The sequence below is a fragment of the Panulirus ornatus genome, chromosome 19 (assembly GCF_036320965.1).
Source record: "Panulirus ornatus isolate Po-2019 chromosome 19, ASM3632096v1, whole genome shotgun sequence".
Lineage (NCBI taxonomy): Eukaryota > Metazoa > Arthropoda > Malacostraca > Decapoda > Palinuridae > Panulirus > Panulirus ornatus.
In genome coordinates this window covers 11621788-11634508 of record NC_092242.1, presented here as the reverse complement: position 1 = coordinate 11634508, position 12721 = coordinate 11621788, and the positions used below count along the sequence as shown (strand labels likewise).

Genomic DNA, 12721 nt, shown 5'->3' with positions numbered 1-12721 from the left:
TTACATGGTCTTCCCCCACTCAGTACAGTACATGCTCTCTCTCTCTCTCTCTCTCTCTCTCTCTCTCTCTCTCTCTCTCACACACACACACACACACACTATACTAACTGCCTTCTAATTTCTTATCTAAATGTCGTTTCTAACTCCTAACCACATCAACTGTTTACTCTTTCTCCTCCCTCTCTCTCCTCTACGTGCTATCTCTCGTCTCTATATTATCTGCTAACTCTTAGTCCTCACTACACTAACTGCTATCCCTCATTACACCTGCCATCTCCAAATCTTCACTACACCAGCTGCAATTAGTTCCTCATAATACAAGTTATCTCTTAACTCCTTACCACACAAATCAGTATCTCTATACTACACTCGCTGCTATCTCTCGTTCGTCACTACTGCACCAGCTACATACTCTCTCTCTCTCTCTCTCTCTCTCTCTCTCTCTCTCTCTCTCTCTCTCACCCCTCCCTACCACAACTGTTATCTCTCGGAGATACAACAGCTTCTCTTGCAACACACTGGCTGCAGTCTCGCCCCTCACAACACCTAGCTGCCCTTCCACCCATCACACCGAACCCCTCTCACACCTTACCTTCTTGTTTTCCCTCCCTAAACCATATCATGTTTCTCTACTCATTGTAAGTCTCATCTTACTTGTCACAACTGTAGTGTTTTTATTCATTAACTCATCAACTTTAGAAAATTCAAGGGGGGAAATAATTCATTCAGATATGTTCCTAAAGTGTGCATATTTCGTCGACACATGTTAACTAGGAGAAATAAATGCATCCAAGAGTCCAACACAAATGTACTACCATTCTGTTAGTAGTTTATCCTACAACAGATAAAATTACAACTAGACTGTTATACATCTGGCAAAACAGGTGTATGAACCCTCTTCGCTAATGCTACAACACGAACAGCTTATATCACCAGCGACAAAGACCACAGAGCAATTCTGAAATATTCCTTTTTTCATATCCTGCTTGAAACCTTAGCAAGAGATCTTACAAAGTAACCTTCCCAAGCAGTTGATATATCAGACTTAAAGCAATGATCAGGTAATTGGTAACCGACTTCAAAGGTAACGAGGAACCTTGAAATAAAAGTTGATACAAACTAACCTTTACATAAAAGAAGGATTAGAAGAATACTACGAGATACAAGTCCTCTGTGGTCCGGTGTAGCGACCTGTTCAGTCTAAGCACCAAATCACTTCTGTGACAACCAACACAAGGCAGCAAAGCACATGTAAACAGGCAGCCCCGTAACATTGCCAACGCGCACGCGTGGTAAGTTGCAATGTTCTTCATTACCCAGCACTTAAATAACCGCCTAACTTGTACGATACTGCTGCTTACGACTTACATCAACAATCATACATTAATGGGTGTGTTATCTCACAACAACCAAGAATGATAACAGCGCCCAAGAGAAAATATTATCAATGGTACTTTCGGCAACGCTCAGTGGTAGCTCCGCCCACATGTCCTTACAAACCCCGCCCCTTGCTACCCTATGTTCAGAGGAGTCTAGGCTAATAACAGAGGCGACCCGAAAGATAGGGAAAAACAAGTGAAGTTTCTCCGTGAATATGATCAGATTATATTCTACTGCGACACAATCATCTACGAATTAATTACGAGTGGGAGAGCTTTTGACATGTAACGAGGATGTACCAAGTGGACAGTAGGTGGAGGAGGAGCTCGGGAGGGAGGAGAGGGGCTGTGTAGCTGGTGCCTAGCTGTTCACTCCTGTTTCTATGGTTCCTACCTAACGGCCATACCTGATGGAAGGTAAACAGTACACTGAACTGAATCGATTTTAATCAAAACGTCCCGTTCATTTTTTTTTCTCCCCCCCTCTGTAGTGCTTGCGTCTGTGTGGTATGTGTATTCTGATGGTGCGTGCATGTTTGCAATTACCTTCTTTTTAGCGCTAAAGGGAAGGGTGTTTCACAATGATTGCGGGGGAAGGGGGGTTGTCCCATCTCTCATAGTCTCTCACCTCTGTATGTTACGAAAATTTTCGAATCGCTGCATTCACATCTTCTTCACTTAGTAACTTGTTAGGCACGCCCTTCGCCCAACTTGCTGACGGCGTATTTTCTCTTAAGTTTCAAACCTTAAAAAGTCTTTTTTTTTTTAGTTGAGGTTTCGTTACGTTTTGCAGTAGACTGATCAGGACCGTTATTTCTCGAGCCAGTGCTGTTTGTTATGATGTCTCTCTTCTCCTTCTAGCTGTCTCTAAGGCTCTACTTGTTGCATGGCACAGATATTTCTGGTAAAGTACAGTATTTGCAACCTGCCGATGAGGTTTCTTCTGTTGGCAACTCTTGACCCTACGACTACAATTAAACCATCGACAGAGAATCTTATCTGGGTCTTATTTCCGCTGTATGTGGAATACCTCTGCTATTTAAATGGCGTGTGTGTGTGTGTGTGTGTGTGTGTGTGTGTGTGTGTTCAATTAACATCCTATTATACACACTCGTGGGGCACCAATACTTCGACATTCTCTACAATCACATAACTTCTCAAAGTCGTGTCTGCTGTTAGCATTAACAAAATCCTCAGTCATTACATTCCATTTATCCACCATTCATACCATGAGACACTTGTTTACATCTTTTGATTTTTTTGCTTCTTGCTTGATATTAAGTTGTTATCTGGTTGTTCCATTCGTACATCTCTCTCTCTCAAAAAAAAAAATGTTCTCTGTCAACGCCAATCAACTTTCAAAACTAAAAAAAAAGTTGTGATCAGGTCACCCCTAACTTTTCTCTCTTCTTAAGTGTAGAAAATCAAAGCCTCGAGTCTTTATCTGTAACTCAGCTCTTAAGTCTGACACCATCTTTGTGGCCATCCCCTGGACACCTCTCTTTATCTCTGTGTGCTTCTAGTAAGGTGACCAAACTTGCGAAGCATATCCTAGTTTGGGCTTTACGTAGGATGTGAACAGTTTTCTAAATATTTTATCATTTACATACTCGAAAGCTATTCTGATATTTGCCAGCAGCGGACAGTTTATGTCCTTAACTATTCCCCTAATGTGGGACTGACGACAGGTTAGGGACTATGTACTCCCAAGTACTTTTCACATAAAGAATCCTGAAGCTTACTTCCAGCTAGATGATAATCATATTGAGGCCTTCTTTCAATCTGTTCCATCCTCATTACTTTACTTCAGCTCGGGCTGAATCTATGTGTCTGACCATCTTTAGAGTCTGCAGGTCCCTTGTAACCTCATCCAGTCCTCCTCGCTTTTCACTTCCCTTCATGACCTTTGCATCATCTACAAACACATTCAAGTGAGGAGGCCAGTCAAGTGACTGATATGGATCAAGAAGACTGACGGTCCCATAATAGAACCCTGTGGCACTCCTCCGGTCACTTCGACTCATTGGCAGATGGCTCATCTGACATGCATCCTTTTGGTTTTTTTTTTTATCCCTTCCACTGAGAAAATCTTTCATCCACTGAAGGAGTTTCCCCTTATCCCAACCTATTGATCCAGCTTCTTAATCAGCCTTCTAAGCAATATTATTTCAAATGATTTCTGGCAGTACAGATAAAAAAAAAAAAAAATCCACTAAGCCTTCGTCTTATGTCCAAGAGAGAGCTCATTATCTCGTTGAACTCTAAGAATCTTAGTTTGTTACACATGAACCTGCTTTCCCTAAAACTGCAGTTTCTCACGTAAGTAATCACTCCTCGGTAGAAAGTCATCAATTTACTATAAACTTGTCTATCTCGGAAAAGATGGAGAATGGGAGACTTGACTACATCGACCAAATCTCGTTGGTCGATCAGCCTGTGTTAGTGTGAAGTACTTCATTCAGTCAAGAAGGCTAGCATCAACTAAAGAATAAATCGAAAAATTAACCAACGATAAAATGGAAAAAAAAAAGAAAAATTCGAAGCATCACAGAAATGGAAGGTCTGGTACCAGGTAATTGATGCGACAGTAAGTGAGACAAAAGAAAAAGAGGTAAAATTTTAAGAGTTAGGGATCTACAAGCATATACTTCCCCTCCTGTATGCTGAAGTAACCACAAATGGGTAAATCCAATCTAATTACCTCTTCATACAAGTGATGGAATCGCTTTTTCTTTTTATGATTTGTATATAGTTACATTTTCATGGTAAACCGCTGTGGTGTGCATAACTGTAGGGGGTTTACTCAGACATTCTATTTATCATATATCTTTTTTTCGTGCATATGTGTACTTACGTAAGGTGAAAAGAGTACATATATTAATCAAGCAAACGATTTCTAGGCAACTTTTCAGGTACCTCATAACAAACGAATGAAAATTAACAAAAACGCTTCATTCAACACACAAGAATTTGAAAAACTGACTCTACCTCTCAGCCTTTTGCCACTATTTCGTATCTCTCATACGGACAACACCATTTAAAGTTCCCTGGGGAAAAAAGAAAAATAGGAATCATCGGAAATTCTCTCCGTACAAGACGATCTTCAGTCTTAAGAAGTGACTCATCATTATAATAGAGTACTCACCATACAGCTGGTCGAAAACGAATAATGACAAAACGAAGAAACCTACTTCAGTAAGTCCCTCTGCTACTGCAAACAAAAGAACATGATCCTTTACAATGTTTTCCAATGGCATTCAATCATCCCATTTGTTTCAGTGGCTCATGGTCTTTGGTGAAGTGCCTTCATCCCTTCCACGGGTCATATTTTCACATAAGAGATCGAAGACTAAGCTTTCACCTAAAGACTCGGAAATCACACTTACTTTCTCATTTACCTACCTTATCCTAACTAAGCTTTCGGATAAACATTGAATTCACACTTACCTTCTCCTTTACCAGTCATAACCTATCTATCTTCCACTTACCTCTGTCTTTCCATGCTTCTTTGCTTCGACGTCCTTACTTGCGTGTACCTCCTGGGGCAAGCCATGGAGAACGCTGAATGAGATCCTATGAGGTTCGTCTGTCACTGCTTAAATGAGAGACTTTGGGAGTTGTCAGCCCTCCTACTGGGCAATATTCTTTCCGGAACTTCTGAAAAAAAAAAAACAAAATGGTCAAGCTGAGTACCTTTGGGTATCTAGGGCAATAATAATCTTTTAATCATCACCGTTTCCTCTACAATCATGTTTTGTCCACTGATTAAAGTTCAAAGCTTCATTGCCAGGAAACAGACCACTGAATAACCTACGCTTCTCAAGTAACACTGTTGTGAGTGGATAAAGAGTGGTGTGATGGCCTTACCAAAAAACACTTCACTCTCCATTTCACCAAGTCGGATATTCAAGCCTTTTGGTATCACAACAGTAAAGGAGATCATACAGCTAAGAGAGGTATCGATTCGTCAAAACCTTGCCGTCAAACCTTCAAAGTAATGTTATGCAAAATCAATTAACATTTGAAGTAATTATGAGGATTATTCGTGTACCCTAATCCACAGGCAACAGTCGCTATCCACAACCAATTAAATGGATCTTCTTGACTCATTAAAATGCAGTATGATATCTATGAAGCTTTAAATGGATGTGTGAACTAAACGTGATTTTCTGAACTAGGCTGTGTGTTAAAACTTAGGTTGTGCTGTTGTTACCAAGAGAGATTCTCGTAGATGGAGCGAGCGATCTTAAGCCAAAAGCTTTATCTTCCTAAAAACTTACTTCAAAGCGTGTGTTCGTTAATGCGCTACCCACTTTTCATAAGTATGGCATATTTCATTATAAACATCCATCGCACAGTCAGTCTACAGTATCTGATCACTCATGATGCAAAATCATGAATAAATTTACCAGTTCTGGAAAAGAATCGGAGCCACGTAACATGCAACACGATACGAATTTGCCTCTGCACTTATACACAATCAGAGACTGGGTATGTAGTCTGTAAGTCATTCAGTCTCTGAATTAATGACACGACATGCAACTTGCATTCTGACATCTGTTTACCAACATCTCATGCAGCTAATTCATTCTGGCCATGAATCAGTTGTAACAACGAATGCTCGAGCCACCGGTGTATCAGCGAGTTGCATATAGGATAGGCTGTCCTTTGGCAACACATGATGAAACCAACCCCTGAGCACAACCGTTCTTGAACAGAACGGTGAAACCATCATGTTCATCCAAAACTTCACTGCTGCCCAGTTTACCAATCATCTCAAATTGCTGGAGGCAAATTTTAAGCAAGCTTATATCACGCGGATTTCTGGGAAAAGCCGTAAATAATATCCTAACAAGCCCTTGTCCATCAAGGTAAGTGGTTGGCTAAAGTGGTCGAGCTGCAGTCCTTTCCTGCTAGGGTACATCTTCGGTAAAGAATAAACTATCATACAAGATGAAGCAAATTACTGTTCACCTGCCCTGAGAAGAAAGAGTAATCAGAGTAAATTCTCTTACGACCAGACAACGTAAAATTGATGGTTGGCAGTTATTCCAATCTTTGTTGTTAAACAACCGCACTCTTTGGTCATATAAATACATACATATATATATATATATATATATATATATATATATATATATATATATAAATATATATATATTTCTTTTTTTTTTTTTCATACTATTCGCTATTTCCCGCGATAGCGAGGTAGTGTTAAGAACAGAGGATGGGCCTTTGAGGGAATATCCTCACCTGGCCCTCTTCTCTGTTCCTTCTTTTGGAAAATTAAGAAAAAAAAAAAAACGAGAGGGGAGGATTTCCAGCCCCCCGCTCCCCTCCCTTTTAGTCGCCTTCTACGACGCGCAGGGAATACGTGTGTGTGCGTATATATATATATATATATATATATATATATATATATATATATATATATATATATATATATATATATATATATATATATATACGCACGCACACAAGAGGGTTAGCAGATGACATGTCATGAAAATATCAAAACTGGTAAATGTTTACTAACTTTCTGTATCTCTGACGCCTGCTCCCTTCTGGAACTCCCTCAAGGGGATGGCCACGGCAGAGTCTCCATAACTAGTGAACTCCAGTGCCGCTTCTTAGCCTTTAATGCCTCACCCTTAACAGGCCACTGGCAGAGGGCCAGTCTAACGCAGTGTTTGCTGAGGCTCCTAACCTAATGTTCCGACTGACTCCTCCTACCTAACCTGACCTTTACAATAAGTATAGCTATATAAATCGTATATCTCTTTTACAAAGACTACTTGAATATGACACCCATACGACGGTTAAGTAACGGAGATATCAATAACCTTATCACTCAATTCCTCTTTAATTTCTGTAATCATTTAATTTTCAACAAATATCATTCCTATGGCATTCAATCTATTGTTTGTCACAGCAATGCACAAAAAGTTTTAATTCACCTCAAGTCTGAAAACATTTTTCTGCTTCTTCAGTTTTCATCGGTACCATTAGAATTTGCATAAGCTTTACAGTTTGAGGGAATGCTAGCGGTCAAGTATCATTGTTCAGAACTTTTAATAAAGTTTTATTTTATTTTATAAAATTTCTTTTGGAGTAGAGTGCACTAAGTTCAGTTCAATTTTGTCTTTTTCAAGTAAAGGATACACTTCAAGTGCTTGAGTAAGCTCATCATTTGGGAAATCTTTTGCATGTGAGGAAAGATAGAAACACATACATGAAACTTATCTAATTGCTTCCATGTGTAACTTTGTAAGCCTAACAATTTTTTTTTTTTCTTGTTCCTATGTTTCTGGTATTGGACGCCTCACTTCAAACTGCAAGTGCTCAAAAGCTTAAAGATTGTGGTTCAAGTTCTTCTACAACATGCACTAAATGTAGGTAGTCTACTTTCACCTACCGTAACCCCTTTGCTGCATCCGGTACTTAAGACAGTTTAGCACCTTTTTAGCTGGGATTTCCTCAACAGTTGGCAACCGCGCGGTCTTATGACGCTTTATATAAAGATTTAGGATCTCGACCAATCCTTATGACCATTTTCAACGACACCCTTACTGTTTACCCATTACAAAATTTCAGTTCGTTCTACAATGGCTCCATTTTTCACCATTTCATCTGCTTTATATATCATTATCTCAAAGTAACAGGAACCTTGCGCGGAGGTATATTTGAACTAGCAATAAAACAATCTGAAAAAGCCTATCTTCATTCTAAGCTGTTAAGTACGTTTAAGCATTTCTTTCGGTACATCAGCGTTATTATTTACAAACACTTCACCCCAATTGAACTGTAAATGTACCATTAATAGCTTACGTGCGTCTCTACTCAACAAAGGAGAAGCTTTCTCATTAACAATATAAGATCAACATAAATTTTTGAGGGATACTTGGATATAACATGTCCATACGATATGACCCTTGTTAAGTGACCATTACCACCATAAGTAGTCAAAACGCCTTGTACATTTCAGTTACGGCTTATCATCATTATGTATTTCTTTGCACACTTACTTCAACTCAAGCAAGTTCAATAACACACACTATAGCATAGCTGTCCATCTTCCAGCACAATCTGTCTTCTTTGGTTCGCTCTGGCATCTAGAGTTGACACCGTGGATACCTAGCCTCCCAACTTGTTGCTTGCATAAGTCTTTCAGTATTTTCGAGTTGCAAGAATCTGAGTTTACAGGATCTGAGGTGGTCTTCTCTTGTGGCGTTTCTGAGTTACTTCGTCCTGTTGCCCGAGTTTCTTTCATTTGTTCTTATAACGCCCTTTCTTCCCACACGACAGAATTTCTGGCTTTAGCTAGACACTTTTCCTTTATTTTCTAATTTCGGTTCATAACCACAAAACTTGCATCTACCTATGTCATGTTGGCTACATTTCTGTTCTTATGAGCAAGTTTCATGGCAATATGGGAATGTTACTAGTAGTTACTCCTTCAACTGCATTATCACCAATTTCATGCATTTTCCAAGTCTGACATTTTTCCACTTTACAACTTTCCTCGCGGATAGCTTACTGTCTGTACCTCAAGTTATTCTGTCTTATAATCTCACGTTACAAAACTCTAGGGTTACAATTAGTAGATTTCATTTCCAAATTTTCTCAAATTGTTTGTCTCAAAACTCAGCGTTCGAGTGGTTGCTGCAATCTGTTAAAAGACGTTGACATGTGACATCTCTTTGGTTGAAATATCTCTGCTGTTTATCTCCTATCTACCGCTTTATCACACTTCCTTATATCTTCTACAGTTAATGTTGATGTACCATAAGTAAAAAGTCGAGCAAATTTCTTCCAGCACATTTCATCGTTAACTATGTGTCCTTAGCAATATGTGTCCTTAGCAATATCAATCTATCACAAATATTCCCATTTCATAGTATCAGACTCCAAAGCTATATAGCTTAATCTAACCACACAAGTACAGCTACACACAATCACCTGCTGGGATTTCCCAGGTTTCCCTATCCACCATAGTTAACAAAGAGGTGAATATAAATGTTACTTATTCATGTTGTACTAAACAGAACTCCAAATTGGGTAGAGAAGCTAGTCATGAAAATCATGAACGTATAAGGTTAAGAACGGTTAACTCTGGTTTTCACTAGATCATTCAAAATACCAAACAACTATTCTTGGCTATTACAGCAGGCTGGAATGAACTTAGAATCTGCTCCAAGCTTTTGCACGCAGCAGATCAAAAGAGGGCGCAAATCCTTGCCGACGGTTATATTCCAGTGAGGCTTAGGGTTGGAGGTCACTCTATTAAGAGAATATTTATAGGTCTCGCGGTCATTTGTCGTGTTCGGTTACGTCGGGTCAGACTGAAATATTCTAACCGTCTGTTGTAGCGAGCTAGGATATTCGACAGCTTTCAGAAAAGCTCAGACGACATAGGTTGGATCTTAAATCACTTTTTTTTTCATGAGTTCTTGTGAAATAATGTTTCTAAAGACAGTTGGAATATCAATAAAGCAAATATTTGGTACGGAATATACACAGAAGCTTCACAAGAGTTAGAAGTTACGGTACTATTTGTGACACCCTAAACTCGACTGTAATTGCTGAAAGCCTTCACAAATTAATATCTTTTAGAAGTGTTTAAGTTAACGTCTTAGTTTGTATTGACGTGTGGTTCAAGCCCATGTTCTAATTAACAGATACACTACCACTTTTAGTTATCATAAGTTCTGATATGACTGTAGTCTACTTTTATAACTTTGTTACTAAATATCACGTACGTTTCATGATGAACTGTTGATCACTCAGGCTGATACAGTGATGTGCGAGGAGGTATCAGTCTACAAGCGAAATTTTCGTTAACCTAAATGTTTTGCGCTTATTTTCCCTTCACGTTAAAACACCAAAGATAACATCAGACATTTCAAATATGCGCCCAGAAAATCATCAAGAACAACTTTGTATTTTCATCTCAGATCCATCAGCTGTGTTATTCGAAGAAAGTTTGACAAAGATATGAAAAGAACTTGTATAAATAAAATTGCTAGACACTCAAAGATATGAAAAGAATTTATACACAAGACTATTAAACAGTATTAGGAAAAGAACTTACAAACAAGACTACTAGATTCTCAAAGATAAGGAAAGAACGTGTAAATGAGACTGCCAAATTCTCAAAGATAAGAAAATAACTCATAAGACGACTAGACTGTGCCTTTACGGTAGAGCTTTTTCTATGGCCACAAGTGCCCCGCTTGCGACAACGCTACCATACTATGTTACGACTAGATGAGGCAACCAGTAGTGTGATAAGATTACCCTTGTTAATTGGACATCCAGCAGCAGATAAGAAGAGTAATAGCTTCCTTAAGGATTGCTTAGTAATGGACGGATGATGATTCTGGCTAAACTTGGGTAGAGATAAGTCATCTTAGGTGGTTAATTTTGGATGATTCTGGTAGGTGATCTGGCACAAATCATATACATTAGGTAATTCTATGTCTTATGGCTGCCCATTATGTGCTGATGCTCAAACGATTGATATTCTTTCATTTCTTTAGTTGGCGATAAGTGTCAAAAATAAAGTTTTTGTCATCATTCAAAAGATTTCACACAAAAATGCAATATAGCAGTACCACATAAATAGGACTGATCTCTGCATAATGTGGGTGAAATAAGCAGTATGTACTTGATTCCTTCACATATCATTTTTGGTTTTGTTTTTATACCGAATTCTTGAGGTTAACTTGAAGGTGTTCAGGGTTAACATGCCACACACTCCTCAAGTTTTATTCGGTTTAGGGAGAGTAAAGAGTTCTTTCTCTGAATTTCGATATTCTGACACACACACAATCGCCCCCTCCCTCCGTCATTCCCCAGCAGCACGAGCTGTACCTAATCACTCCAGTCCTGCGTCCAGTTTGAATAATATTCAAGTCCTTCTACAGAGGAGCAAATGCATGTGTATATGAGTGGATGGAGAGCCTGAGCGAAAGTTTCTGTTTATACATGGGTGTGAGGCAGGTCAGAGTGATGTCACCGTGTTTTTTCTTTCTAATATACATGGATGCAGTGATAAGAGAGAGGAAAGCAAAATTAGGGAAAGGGGGGATGCAGAGATGGAGTGTGCTGGTGAGGTATGGTGGTTAGTGAGAAGCCTGTCTGCGGATGATACTCTGTATTTGCAAGAGGGTGCAGAAGTGTGTAAGTGCAGGCGATTGAAATTAGATGCGAGTAAAAATCAGGTGAAGGTGTTTGAAAGGAAACAGAGTGAAAATATAGATTTTGCTAAGCCCTACAGAGTGAAATAAGAAAGTGTACTAAACTGTATTACAGATATGGGGAGAGAAACACTGCAAGAGGCGACATAATTTAAGTGTTTGGGAGCTGTCTTAGGTATACTTGGTGATGTAAAAGGAGAGATAAGGAATAGAACAGCACAGAGTAGATGAGTCACTGAGGGGTTCCTTAATAGAATAACGAAGGGTAAGGGTGTAGGTAGGGGTGAAGAAAGAATTGAGGGACAGCACAGCCCGCCTGACCCGGACCTATGCAAACGAATCTCGGACATGGAATGAGTCACGGAGGTCAAGAATCTTGGCTGTAGAAATAAGCTATTAGAGAAGAACATCTGGCATGACTAAATAGAATGAAGAAACAAATGAAGGGGAGTATGAGAGATTTGGTATGGTAGAGAATACAAAAAGAATAAAACGTGGAGTGGTACAATTGGTGAAACGTAATACTTTGAGGTGGTTAGGGCATGTGGAAAGAATGCAAGAAGGGGAGTATACAAGTGCAGTGTAACGATAGTACGATTAGGAGGGTTGGAGTGAGAGGAAGACCACCGGTGAAATAGGGAAATAGAATGGAAGAGCACTGGAGGGAGGGAATTAGAGGACGAATGCGTGGAATGGTTCATGCGAGGGAGGCAAGCAAGGTCAGGGAGACTTTTGCCATAGCCATTCCCCTTGATGGAGTTCCCTGAGGGAACGGGTGTCAGAGATATAGATAGACAGAGATTCGAATCTGTTCAAATCTTTTTGGAACGCTTGTAGACTGAGTTGTGAGGAGAGGTGGATACTGGAAGATAGAGGCGATTGCGTAAATAATAGGGAACAGATCCACTATTGCTCTTTTTTCGTTACTTCTGATCATTGGATGACCTAAAAATAAATTTCAGAGGTTGATTGCTTCAGCAAAAATTACTGTTTAACGTTTCATCTTTCTGACCAGTACATAAGATATTACTATGATTAGTGCTAACATACTGCAAATATTACAAAACTTGCTACAGTAGTCGATATATGTAACAAAATTAACTTGGAAATCATTGCGGCATTTCCCCGGTTAGTTTAGCGACC

At 39.3% G+C, this 12721-nt stretch overlaps 1 protein-coding gene across 3 annotated transcripts in view; it reads right to left on the bottom strand.

Annotated features, from left to right (window-relative positions):
• LOC139755394 (protein rolling stone-like) overlaps positions 1 to 12721 on the bottom strand; it is a 414311-nt gene that overhangs the window by 96143 nt on the left and 305447 nt on the right. For 2 of the 3 annotated variants that reach the window (XM_071673655.1, XM_071673652.1), the window contains exon 1: positions 1125 to 1257. The gene's annotated coding sequence lies outside the window, so the exon portion shown is untranslated. Of the gene's footprint in view, positions 1 to 1124; positions 1258 to 4867; positions 5037 to 12721 lie in introns of those variants that run through there. The other variant, XM_071673653.1, reaches the window with a different exon arrangement.